Source organism: Larimichthys crocea, chromosome II (genome assembly GCF_000972845.2).
Source record: "Larimichthys crocea isolate SSNF chromosome II, L_crocea_2.0, whole genome shotgun sequence".
In the NCBI taxonomy this organism is placed as follows: Eukaryota; Metazoa; Chordata; class Actinopteri; family Sciaenidae; genus Larimichthys; species Larimichthys crocea.
Window position 1 is genome coordinate 10,419,910 of NC_040012.1, and position 10,760 is coordinate 10,430,669.

The window sequence follows — 10,760 nt, forward strand, 5'->3', positions numbered from 1 at the left end:
ATAAAATGTCCACTGACAACTATGAAAGAAGAAAATAAAATGTATTTCACAGTGTCATACAAAGTATGTCCGGGACATTTATTTTGTCAAAGAGGGTGAGGCAGAGAAAGTGAACGGATGATATCTACATGTGTGGTTCCCACCGTAAAGCATGGGGAAGGAGGTGTGGAGCTGCTTTTTAGGTAGCACTGATGGCAATTTAATCAAAATTCAAGGCACACTTAACCAACATAGCTACCATAGTGTTCTGCACTAAGCATCTGGAGCTTAGTGGGTCCATCATTTGTTTTTCAACATGACCCAAACACACCTCCAGGCTGTGTAAGGGATATGTCACCAAAAATAAGAGTTCTGCATCACCTGGCTTCCATAATCACCCTACATAAACCCAATTAAGATGTTTTGGGATGAGTTGGACCGCAGAGTGAAGGAAATGAAGCAGTCATCAGAGTGTACAAAGGAAAGCAAACAGAGGCTATTTGGAAAGAACCTAAAACATGAAACATATATATATATTACATATTGCTTTGCTTAACACTTTTTTGTTTTTAATAGGCTCCAGCGCCACCATGGCCCTGATGAGGATAAGCGGTTACAGATAATGCATGGATGGATAAACTAATGAAAACATAGTTAATCAAAATAAAGAAAACCCACTGAATAAGAAGGTGTCTGCAAACTTTTTACTTTTATAATGCAAATGTAATCTGGGGCAGTTAATAGAAAGGTGCTCCATGACATCATGACAAGCACTCCTCCTTTTTGACATCAATCGTCCTCCTGCCACATGCTCATAACCAATGCACGCCTCAGATACTGGTTGCTTAAAGCTAATAGCCAATTACTGGATAAATTTAAAAGGACATACCAGAATGGACATTACACGAAGCAAAAGTAGATCTAAAAATATGGGACATCAAAAGAAGAAATAAAACAGTGGACCTGGTACAAGAATTTTATAACTGTACAGATGAAAAGTATGGGGAATATATTTACTTATATACAGACGGATCAAAAGAACCAAAAACAGGAGCAACAGGTGCAGCAGTAGTGGTTCCTAGTCATAATAACAAAGTATTAAAAAGAACTTCAGATCATTTAAGTGTATATGCAGTGGAACTATGTGCAATAGTATTGGCAATAGAATAGGTGGAGGACAGGGTGGATAGGAAGATAATCATATGTAGCGATTCAATCTCATCACTCTTAAGCATTAAAAACAGGGCAGCAAAAACACATCAAGAAATATTATATGAAATAATGTTGAGAACATCCAGATTAGCACAGCAGGTGAGGGAAATAACATTCATGTGGGTACCAGTCCATGTAGGAATACAGGGGAATTAAAAAGCAGATCAAATGGCAAAGGAGGCAGTAAAGAAAGAAGAGGTGGAAATGGAAGTAAAATTATCAAAAGCAGAAGTGAAAAGTTTAATATGGAAAGAAATAATTAATCAATGGAAATTGGAAAATCCAGGAAAAGGGGAGACATTTATATAAACTACAAGATGAAGTAGGAGAGGTGGAGTATTGTGGAGGTAGCAGAGTGGAACATGGTGACAATGAGCAGGCTAAGAATAGGGCACAGTAGATTGAATAGCACACTCAACATAGTAGGGAAACATCCAACTGGTCTATGTAGCTGTGGGGAGGGAGAGACAGTGGAGCATGTGATGGTTGATTGTCAGGGATATGAAAGGGAGAGGGAAGAGATGATGGCAGGGTTGCGGAGGACAGGAGCAGTGGAGAAAAGTGTCAAAAGTATAATAGAATGTGGGAAATGTAGAGAAGGGAGGAAAATCATAATGGGATATCATGTTTTAACTGGGTTAATTAAGAGAATTTAAAAAGGAAATGAAGTAGTAAAGAAGTAAAGTCCAGAATGCAACTATAAGGATGCCGACAGCCGGAAAACACCAAAGAAGAAGAAGATACTGGTTGCTTAACTGTAATGTTTAGTACCGCTAGGGACACAGACCTTTATATCGTTTCCTCAGACTCCCTTTTGGCATTGTGTCAGCCCAGGACGAATTCCAAAGGCGAATAGACGAGACATATGAGGGCCTTGAGGGAGTAGCCTGCATTGTGGATGACATTGTAGTGTTCGGAAGAACAAAAGGCGAGCACGACTGCAACCTCAGAGCCATGCTCAACCGAACCAGAGAGAGAGGGGTGAGGCTGAACCCGGATAAGTGCCGCATCTGCGTGTCTGAAGTGAGTTACTTCGGACATAGACTCACTGCCAACGGCCTGAAACCAGACCCCCTCAAGGTAAAGGCAATACGGGACATGCCACCACCAAAAAATGAGGCAGAGCTGGAGACGATCCTCGGCATGGTGAACTACCTCGCAAGGTTCGCTCCCAACCTGGCTGAGGTGACCTCACCGCTCAGACACCTGCTAAGAAGTAAGACAGAGTTCAAATGGAACACAGTACATGAGACAGCATTTTAGCAGATGAAAGAGACTATCACAGCCCAACTGGGGCCAGTGTTAGCCTACTTTGACCCCAAAAAGGAAGTAACACTACAGGTGGATACGTCAAAGAACGGCCTGGGTGCAACTATCATGCAGGAGGGCAAACCAGTGACATATGCATCAAAGCTGCTCAACAACACAGAACAAAACTATGCCCAGATCGAGAAGGAGCTTTATGCAGTCCTATACGGGTGTAAAAGATTCCACGAATACCTCTACGGGAGATGCATAACTGTGGAGTCAGACCACAAACCACTAGAGAGCATACTACGCAAGCCACCAGCCCTCGCACCACCTCATCTACAGCGCATGTTGCTCGTGCTGCAGAAATATAGTATAACTCTCATCCACAGACCCGGTAAAGAGATTCCAGTGGCTGACACGCTCTCAAGGAGATCCTTGGAGGATGAGGACAGTTTGTTATCTGAGGCTATGGAGACCCAGGTACACATTATCATCAGTGCGGCTTCAGTAAGTGCGGACAGGCTTGATGATATCAAGGCAGCCACAGCTCAAGACGAACAGCTGTCCATTCTCAAGCAGGTCACCCTTGCATCAGCGAATACTGGAACCAACCGAAACGAAATCACGGAGGCAGATGTCCTCCTTCTAAAAGGTGAGAAGATAATCATTCCACACAAGCTCAGAACCAACATGCTGGTGACAACGGGCCATGCTACAACTCATGTGAATTTCAGCAGTTTGCAGAATCATGAACCGGATTCTCTTTGATTTTTCTGTGTCTGGCTTCCGCCTGCTCAAAAATAGAACAGACTCGTATTCAACGCGTAGCCGAGCATAGAGGCGCTTCTTTCTGGAACGCGTCTGAAACAGACCACGGCGGAGCAACGTGCCGTGGATGGGCCCGGTGAGCTGTGCCACTGCTGAAGCTCTTCCCAAGCAAACAATTTACAGTCCAACAAAACTCATGATTAACACTCAATTTACACTAGGCTATGTGGTCCAGGTCATTTTATATTTTATTTAAGTTTCAGTAAATAGTCTGCTACAGCCTGTTGGCCGCAGACATTGATATTGACAAACAGTGAAACAAAACTCTAGAATTTTTATATTGATGTATTTTTTCTTTTTTATTTGAAATAATCAAATTAAATTATGGGAGAACCAGAGCACCTGGAGAGAACCCTGAGGCACAGTCATATACATTTGCAATTATACGTACTGTGCCAACAATACAATGCTGCATCCTCACTTGATGACAGCAGCAGCTTAGAAATTAGAAATTTATCTCGTTATCACGGGAAAACGGGTGGAATAAAATGTATGTATGTATGGCCTTTTAGGGCTTCCGTATTGAACTACAAAACGCAAAACAGTTGCAAGCCTTTAATTAGACCAGTGGTTCTTAACCTGGGTTCGATCGAACCCTAGGGGTTCGGTGAGTCGGTCTCAGGGGTTCGGTGGAGCCTCCGCCCTGGAATTTTTTATACCATTTGTTACAACATATCTTTGTGAGCAATCGTTTTCGAGGATGCTGGACATAAAAACTAAGAAAAGGAACAGACTTTGCTGTGAAAATGACATGAGACTGGCACTTGTCAAGGTGAAGCCACGCATATCTGAACTGGTCTCTCAAAGGCAACAGCAGAAGTCACACTGAGGTAAGTTGTTGTGAGTTCATGCACTGTGTTGGTTTTGTTATTTGAACAAGGTGATGTTAATGCACGGTTCATTTTGTGCACCAGTAAAAAAAATCATATTTTATTTTTTACTAAAGAAGGGTTTGGTGAATGAGCATATGAAACAACAAGGTTAAGAACCACTGAATTAGAGTTATGTAAAGCTTTTGATGGGATAGTTGGGTCCTCATGGGGCCCAAAACTCCTGGCGGCGCCCCTGGGTACTTGCTGCCATTGCAGTGCTCCATGACACCTGACAAGCACTCCTCCTCCTCCTCTTTTGCATAATCGTCCTCCTGCACATGCTCATAACCAATGCACGCCTCAGATACTGGTTGCTTAACAACGGTGCCTCCAATAACAATGACGTTTAGTTTGGAGCAGACAGGAGGACTCGGCTTAAAAAAAACACACACACAATCAGCTGCAGGAGCAGGAGCAGGCTGAGCTCACCTTACCTCACTGTCGGACAACATAGGTGAGTTTCTTTTTACTGCTTGTGAAGGTGAAGCCTGAACTCTTGGTGTTTTCGATAAACGAAGGAGTGTTTTGTTAATTATTGCCCAAAATAGCAAAACTTGTCAGCTGTCAGACTTGAGGTGACCCGTTTCACGCTGCAACACCGTGAGTGTGTCAAACTGCGAACTAACGTCACTAACGTAACGATGGCACTTGGTAAAAAAATGCGTATTTGTAAACGTATTTAACGGCTCGGCATCTTAAACACATCGGGAATATTTAGTTCATGCTACAAGTTCATTTTTTTTTTGTCATTAAAAAAAAATACGGTGGGGTTTTTAGCAAATTAGCTCACGTTAGCTCACGTTACTTTGTAACGTACGTCCAAGCATGTTGACTTAACGTCATATTACGTTAAAGTAAACACGCTAAATCAAGCCGACACACACTTGACTGGTATCTCCACCTCAGATAAAAGTCGTGCGTGTTTTCTGGTCTGTTAGATAACATTAGCTGCAGATACGTGTGTATGTGTGTGTGTGTGTGTGTGTGTGTGTGTGTGTGTGTGTGTGTGTGTGTGTGTGTGTACACATGCCTTGCACGTACGTTACAAAGTAACGTGAGCTAACGTGAGCTAATTTGCTAAAAACCCACCGTATTTTTTATTATAATGACAAAAAAAATTGAACTTGTAGCGTTAACTTTGTGAGTACAACTTGAACTAAATATTCCCGATGTATTTAAGATGCCGAGCCGATAAATACGTTTACAATAACGCATTTTTTACCAAGTGCCATCGTTACGTTAGTGACGTTAGTTCGCAGTTAACACATCACGGTGTTGCAGCGTGAAATGGTCACCTCAAGTCTGACAGCTGACAACGTTTTGCTATTTTAGGCAATAATTAACACAACACTCTTCATTTATCGAAAACACCAACAGCTGCTTCCGCTTCACAGCAGTAAAAAAAAAAAACACTCACCTATTGTTCGTCCGACAGTGAGGTAAGGTGGCTCAGCCTGCTCCTGCTCCTGCCAGCTTGATGTGTTTTTTTTTAGCCTAGTCACTCCTGTCTGCTCCCAACTAAACGTCATTGTTATTGGAGCACGTTGTTAAGCAACCAGTATCTGAGGCGTGCATTGGTTTATGAGCATGTGCAGGAGGACGATTATGCAAAAAGGAGGGGAGGCGTGCTTGTCAGGTGTCATGGAGCTCTGCCAATGGCAGCAAGTACCCAGGGGCCGCCGCCAGGATTTTGGGCCCCATGAGCGACCCAACCTATCCCATCGAAAGCTTTGCATAACTCTAAGTCAGTGGTTCTTAACCTTGTTGGGTACCGAACCCCCCCAGTTTCATATGCTCCTTCACCGAACCCTTCTTAGTAAAAAAATAAAGTTATATTTTTTTTTACTGGTGCACAAAATGAAACCGTGCCATTAACATCACCTTGTTCAAATCAAAACCAACACAGTGCTGAACTCACCAACACTTACCTCAGGGTGACTTCTGCTGTTGCCTTTTGAGGACCCGTTCAGATATGCGTGGCTTCACTTGGCAAGTGCCAGTCATTTCTTTTCACGCCAAGTCTGTTCCTTTCTTAGTTTTATGTCCAGCATCCTCGAAAACGATGCCACCAAAGAATGTTGTAACAAATGTTAAGAAATTCAGGGGGGCTCCACGAACCCTGAGACCGACTCACCGAACCCTAGGCTCGATCAACCCAGTTAAGAACCATGCTCTAATTAACGGCTTGCACTGTTTTGCGTTTCAGTTTCATACGGAAGCCTAAAGGCCATACTTACATTAACATACATTTATTCACCCGTTTTCGTGATAACGAGATAAATTTCTCATTTCTAAGCTCTGCTGTCATCAAGTGAAGAGCCGCATTGTATGTAGGCACAGTACGTATAATTGCAAATGTATATGACTGTGCCTCAGGGTTTTCTCCAGGTGCTCTGGTTCTCCCATAATTTAATTTAATTATTTTTAAATTAAAAAAAATGTTCAAACTAAAAAAAGAAAAAATACATCAATATAAAAATTCTAGAGTTTTGTTTCACTGTTCATATCAATGTCTGCGGGCCAACAGGCTGTAGCAGACTATTTACTGAAAACTTAAATAAATATAAAATGTACCTGACCACATAGCCTAGGTAAATTGAGTGTTAATTATGAGTTTGTTGGACTGTAATTGTTTGTGGGGAAGAGCTTCACTGCACGCTCACCGGGCCCTCCACGGCCACGTTGCTTCACCGTGGTCCATTCAGACGCGTTCCAGAAAGAAGCCTCTCTATGCTCGGCTACGCATTGAATACGAGTCTGTTCTATTTTTGAGCAGGCGGAAGCCAGACACAGAAAAATCAAAGGAACTCGGTTCATGATTCTGCAAACTGCTGAAATTCACCTGAGTTGTAGCATGGCCGTTTCACCAGCATGTTGGTTCTGAGCTTGTGTGGAATGATTATCTTCTCACCTTTTAGAAGGAGGCCATCTGTCTCCGTGATTTCGTTTCGGTTGGTTCCAGTATTCCTGAGCAAGGGTGACCTGCTTGAGAATGGACAGCTGTTGTCTTGAGCTGTGGCTGCCTTGATATCATCAAGCCTGTCCGCACTTACTGAAGCCGCACTGATGATAATGTGTACCTGGGTCTCCATAGCCTCAGATAACAAACTGTCCTCATCCTCCAAGGATTTCCTTGAGAGCGTGTCAGCCACTGGAATCTCTTGGCTTGCGTAGTATGCTCTCTAGTGGTTTGTGGTCTGACTCCACAGTTATGCATCTCCCGTAGAGGTATTTCATGGAATCTTTTACACCCGTACAGACTGCAAAAGCTCCTTCTCGATCTGGGCATAGTTTGTTCTGTGTTGTTGAGCACTTTGTGCATATGCCCACTGGTTTGCCCCTCTGCCTGATAGTTGCACCCAGCCGTTCTTTGACGTATCCACCTGTAGTGTTACTTCCTTTTTGGGTCAAAGTCGGCTAACACTGGCCCCGTGGGCTGTGATAGTCTCTTTCATCTGCTAAAATGCTGTCTCAGTACTGTGTCCCATTTGAACTCTGTCTACTCTTAGCAGGTGTCTGAGTGTGTGAGTCATTCAGCCAGGTTGGAGGACTGGCGTTGGTAGTTCACCATGCCGAGGATCGTCTCCAGCTCTGGCCTCATTTTTTGGTGGTGGCATGTCCCGTTTGCCTTTTACCTTGAGGGGGTCTGGTTTCAGGCCTGTGGCAGTGAGTCTATGTCCGAAGTAACTCACTTCAGACACGCAGCGCGGCACTTATCCGGTTCAGCCTCACCCCTCTCTCTCTGGTTCGGGTGAGCATGGCTCTGAGGTTGCGGTTGCTCTCCTTTTGTTCTTCCGAACACTACAGGTTCATCCACAATGCAGGTTACTCCTCCAGGCCCTCATATGTTCTCGTCTATTCGCCTTTGGAATTCGTCCTGGCTGACACAAATGCCAAAAGGGAGTCTGGGAAACGATATAAAGGTCTGTGTCCCTAGCGGTACTAACATTACAGTTAAGAACCAGTATCTTTTCTTCTTTGGTGTTTTCCGCTGTTGGCATCCTTATAGTTGCATCTGGACTTTACTTCTTTACTACTTATTTCCTTTTTAAATTCTTTTAATTAACCCAGTTTAAAACATGTATCCCATTATGATTTTCCTCCCTTTCTCATTCCCACATTCTATTTTACTTTTGACACTTTTCTCCACTGCTCCTGTCCTCGCAACCTGCCATCATTTCTTCCCTCTCCCTTTCATATCCTGACAATCAACCACCACATGCTCCACTGTCTCTCTCTCCCCACAGCTACATAGAACAGTTGGATGTTTCCCTACTATGTGAGTGGGCTATCAACTACTGTGCCCTATGCTTAGCCTGTTCCCCATCTGCACCTCACACTACACCCCACCTCTCCACTTCACTGTAGTTTATATATGTCTCCCCCCTTTCCTGGATTTACCAATGCCATTGATTAATTCATTTCCCTATGAAACTCACTTCTGCTTTTGATAATTTTACTTTCCATTTCCACCTCTTCTTTCTTTACTGCCTCCTTTGCCATTGATCTGCTTTTATTCCCCTGTTTCCTACATGGACTGGTACCCACATGAATGTTATTTCCTCCCCTGCTGTGCTAATCTGGATGTTCTCAACATTATTTCATATAATATTTCTTGATGTGTTTTTGCTGCCCTGTTTTTTAATGCTTAAGAGTGATGAGATTGAATCGCTACATATGATTATCTTCCTATCCACCCTGTCCTCCACCCATTCTATTGCCAATACTATTGCACATAGTTCCACCGCATATACACTTAAATGATCTGAGTTCTTTTAATACTTTGTAATAGACTAGGAAACCACACTGCTGCACCTGTTGCTCCTGGTTTTGGTTCTTTTGATCTCTGTGTATAAGTAAAATATATTCCCCATACTTTTCATCTGTATAGTTATAAAATTCTGTACCAGTCCACTGTTGTTAGTGCCATTTGCAGCCAACTTCTTAGTTCATGTTGGTTTTCTTTATTTTGATAAACTATGTTTTCATTAGTTATCCATCCAGATAATCTGAAACTGCTTATCCTCACTCAGTCGGCCATGGTGGCGCTGGAGTCCTATATAAAAACAAAAAATGTTGTTTAAGCAGAGCAAATCATTAATTATATATATGTTTCCATATTTTAGGTTCTTTTTCCAAAATAGCCATTGTTTGCTTTTCCTTTGTACACTCTGATGACTGCTTCATTTCCCTACTCTGCGGTCAAACTCATCCCAAAAACATCTTAATTGGGTTTATGTAGGGTGATTGTGGAAGCCAGGTGATGCACGAACTCTTATTTTTGGTGACATATCCCTTACACAGCCTGGAGGTGTGTTGGGTCCTGTTGAACAACATGATGGACCCACAAGCTCCAGATGCTTGTGCAAAACGCTACTGGTACTATGTTGGTAAGTGTGCCTTGAATTTTGATTAAAATGCCATTAGTGCTACCTAAAAAAGCAGCTCCACACCTCCTTACCCAGCTTTACGTGGGAACCACACATGTAGATCTATCCGTTCACTTTCTCTGCCTCACCCTCTTTGACAAATAAATGTCCGCTGACATACTTTTCTATAACTGTGAAATACATTTATTTTCTTCTTTCATAGTTGTCAGTGGACATTTTTGTTGCCCTCAATACAAATATTTTAGTAGGAATATAGATAATACAAATGAGTCAGAAGCCAACTTATTTGAATTTTGATTGCAATTAAATTTACTTGGTCACAGTGCAAGACAATACGCAGAAGCAGAACAAAAACTCAAAGATTCACAGACATACAACATGTCAATTACAGTTACATTCCGAAAATGTACACAGTACGCACACAGACATACTAGAAGATAAAAAGCACTGAAACTTTCTGTTACTGAGAGCTTTTAAAATCCATATTATCTATTTATACCTGTTCATTTTTAGTTAGGTAGACTCATGGTGTAAAGAAAAAAAAACAAAATAGCCTACAGTTGTTACTAGTAGTTACTGTGCAAACAGGAGCAAATTCAACATTGCGTCAACTCTGAGAAACCTTAAAGAAAAAGTATTCACCTTTCAATACATCACTGAACTAGGAGGAACTGGTTCTTTAGTGCATATTCACGTTGTTTTTTACATCATGCAGGTGAACTAGAACCTTTGCTTCATAGTGTTCAGCAAGTTAAGTAAAAAAAATCAAAAACAACAAGTGAAAGTACTTGTTCGATGAATCTTGTTGCATTTCTCCTCAGGCATCAGTATGATCAAATGTCCATGGAGGACTAGTCAGGGGACTCTTCTGCAGCCTCATGATGGCCGACTCTGTCCGCATGTGCCAAAGGAAAAAAAGCTGCATCTTCTATCAAACGCAGCAGCGTGGAGAGAGGCACAAAAAGCTGGCTCTTCATCAGTTCTGCGTATCGTCCCGACTCACGGCTGGTCCTGCACTCTGGCAATGAACGCTGAAGCTGGGGGGGACCACTGGTCCTTGTCTGTGCTGGTGATGCTGTAAGAAATCATTGCATAGGGCACTCAAGGATAAATAAATACAAAAAACGCCCTGAAAAAACTCTACAGCTTTAAAAATTTAAAAATATATTCAGGTGTTCACAAACTGAACCTGATGGTTTCAAAGGATGTCGGTATATGAGAGCGATGA

The 10,760-nt window shown here is 42.4% G+C and overlaps 1 protein-coding gene across 1 annotated transcript in view; it reads left to right on the forward strand.

Moving 5' to 3' along the window:
* Positions 1 to 4,469: 4,469 nt before the first annotated feature.
* Positions 4,470 to 10,760, forward strand: part of ssx2ipa (synovial sarcoma, X breakpoint 2 interacting protein a) — an 11,867-nt gene continuing 5,576 nt past the window's right edge. The window contains exon 1 of the mRNA XM_019267100.2: positions 4,470 to 4,596. The gene's annotated coding sequence lies outside the window, so the exon portion shown is untranslated. The remainder of the gene's footprint in view (positions 4,597 to 10,760) is intronic.